Source organism: Oryza sativa, chromosome 1 (genome assembly GCF_034140825.1).
Source record: "Oryza sativa Japonica Group chromosome 1, ASM3414082v1".
NCBI lineage: Eukaryota > Viridiplantae > Streptophyta > Magnoliopsida > Poales > Poaceae > Oryza > Oryza sativa.
The window spans coordinates 25753396-25756421 of NC_089035.1; the positions used below are offsets into that span (position 1 = coordinate 25753396).

Genomic DNA, 3026 nt, shown 5'->3' on the forward strand with positions numbered 1-3026 from the left:
TTTTGATCATCTCACTAGGTTAAGTGGTTTGGATCTTGTTCGTGGTTTGCCTAAACTTAAGAAAGATATTGATTTGGTTTGTACGCCGTGTCGTCATGCTAAGATGGTTGCTTCTTCACATGCTCCTATTGTTTCTGTGATGACGGATACACTGGGACAACTATTACATATGGACACTGTTGGTCTAGCTAGAGTGCAATCTGTTGGAGGAAAGTGGTATGTGTTGGTTATTGTTGACGATTTTTCTCGATATTCTTGGGTTTTCTTTATGGCAACTAAGGACAAAGCTTTTCAACACTTTCGTGGTTTGTTTCTTCGATTGGATCTTGAATTTCCTGGTTCTTTAAAAAGAATTCGAAGTGATAATGGTGGAGAGTTTAAAAATGCTTCTTTTGAACAATTTTGCAATGAAAGATGTCTTGAACATGAATTTTCTTCTCCTCGTGTTCCTCAACAAAACGGTGTTGTTGAAAGGAAAAATCGTGTTTTGGTTGAGATGGCTAGAACGATGTTGGATGAATATAAAACTCCTAGAAAATTTTGGGCTGAGGCTATTAACACTGTTTGTTATATTTCAAATCGAGTTTTCTTGAGATCTAAACTTGGAAAAACTTCTTATGAACTTCGATTTGGACATCAACCCAAAGTTTCACATTTGCGTGTTTTTGGTTGCAAGTGTTTTGTCTTGAAATCTGGAAATTTGGATAAGTTTGAGGCACGTTCTACCGATGGATTGTTTCTTGGTTACCCCGCACATACTCGTGGCTATCGTGTACTTATTTTGGAGACTAACAAAATCGTGGAGACTTGCGAAGTTTCTTTTGATGAGGCTAGTCCAGGTACTATACCCGATATTGCAGGTACACTGTCACAGGTTTAGGGGGAGGATGGTCGTATTTTTGTAGACGAGAGCGACGACAATGACGACGACGAGGTCGGCTCGGCCGGTCAGACCGGGCGCCAGGCCGGTCAGACCGCCAGCACACCTCCGGTCAGACCGACATAGGAGGTGCGGTCAAACCGGCCAGGGTCGTCGGCTGAGGGTTCTGTTGATGCTGTTCGAGATGGTCCTCTGGAGATTACTACTTCGACCAGTACTGATACAGAACGTGGATCAACTTCAGAAGTCGCTGCTCCTTTGCACATTCAACGACGACATCCGCCGGAACAAATCATTGGTAATATAGGTGAGCAGACTACAAGGTCTAAGGTAACGACTCATGATGTTTATGCAAATTCTGCATTTGTTGCTTCTTTTGAACCCAAAGATGTGTCACATGCATTAACTGATGAATCGTGGATTAACACCATGCATGAAGAACTTCAAAATTTTGAGAGAAACAAAGTTTGGACTTTAGTTAAACCACCTTCTGGACATAATATTATTGGAACCAAGTGGGTTTTCAAAAATAAACAAAATGAGGATGGTTTGATTGTGAGAAATAAAGCTAGACTTGTTGCTCAAGGTTTTACCCAGGTGGAGGGTTTAGATTTTGATGAAACTTTTGCTCCTGTTGCTAGAATTGAGGCAATTAGACTTTTGTTGGCTTTTGATGCTTCAAAAGGTTTTAAATTGTATCAAATGGATGTGAAAAGTGCTTTTCTAAATAGTTTTATACAGGAGGAAGTTTATGTCAAACAACCACTAGGTTTTGAAAATCCTGATTTTCCCAACCATGTTTTTAAATTATCTAAAACTTTGTATGGTTTGAAACAAGCTCCTAGGGCATGGTATGATAGGCTTAAGAACTTTTTGCTTGCGAAAGGTTTTACAATGGGAAAGGTTGACAAAACGCTTTTTGTACTTAAGCATGGTGATAATCAACTTTTTGTTCAGATTTATGTGGATGATATCATCTTTGGTTGTTCGACTCACGCTTTGGTTGTAGATTTTGCTAAGACTATGCGCAGGGAATTTGAGATGAGCATGATGGGTGAGTTATCGTACTTTTTGGGATTGCAAATTAATCAAACACCTCAAGGTACTTTTGTGCATCAAACGAAGTATACCAAGGATCTTTTGAGACAGTTCAAGATGGAGAATTGCAAGCCAATTTCAATACCAATTGGTTCTACAGCTGTGTTGGATCCTGATGAAGATGGTGAAGCTGTTGATCAAAAGGAATATAGAAGTATGATTGGATCTTTGTTGTATCTAACTGCTTCTAGGCCAGACATACAATTTGCTGTGTGTTTGTGTGCACGCTTTCAAGCTTCTCCTCGTGCTTCACATCGTCAAGCGGTCAAGCGAATAATGAGGTATTTGAATCATACTCTTGAGTTTGTAATTTGGTATTCTACTTCATCTTCTATATGCTTAAGTGGATATTCTGATGCTGATTTTGGAGGTTGTAGAATTGATAGGAAAAGTACTAGTGGAACATGTCATTTTCTTGGTACATCATTGATTGCATGGTCTTCTAGGAAACAATCTAGTGTTGCTCAATCAAATGCTGAATCTGAATATGTTGCTGCTGCTAGTTGTTGTTCCCAGATTCTTTGGCTTTTATCTACTTTGAAAGATTATGGTCTTACTTTTGAGAAAGTACATCTCTTTTGTGATAATACTACTGCTATCAATATTGCTAAGAATACTGTTTAACACTCATGCACAAAGCACATTGACATTCGTTTTCACTTTTTGTGGGATCATGTTGAGCAAGGAGATGTTGAGTTGCAGTTTTTGGACACAAAGTTGCAAATTGCTGATATTTTCACTAAACCTTTGGATTCTAATCGCTTTGCTTTTCTTCGTGGTGAATTGGGCATAACTCATCCTTTTGGCATGGTTTGAGGGGGAGTTTGTATCTCATGGTTTTATCAAGCAATAATATGACAATGGAAAAATTGATAAATGAGAGTTTTGTTTATGCATATGGTATTTTCTTGTGCATGCTAGCAATACTTTGAAGGTTTATTTGTCTCTAGCATAGCTTGTATGTATTCTAGTCTTTTTATGAGATTTAGATTTTGCTTTTAAGGGAGATGATGCATGACACTTAAATTCCATACTTGAATTAAGCAAA

The 3026-nt window shown here is 38.4% G+C and overlaps 1 pseudogene; it reads left to right on the plus strand.

Moving 5' to 3' along the window:
* Window positions 1-326: 326 nt before the first annotated feature.
* LOC136356832 (uncharacterized) lies at window positions 327-1925 on the plus strand (annotated as a pseudogene).
* The last annotated feature ends 1101 nt before the right edge of the window (window positions 1926-3026 follow it).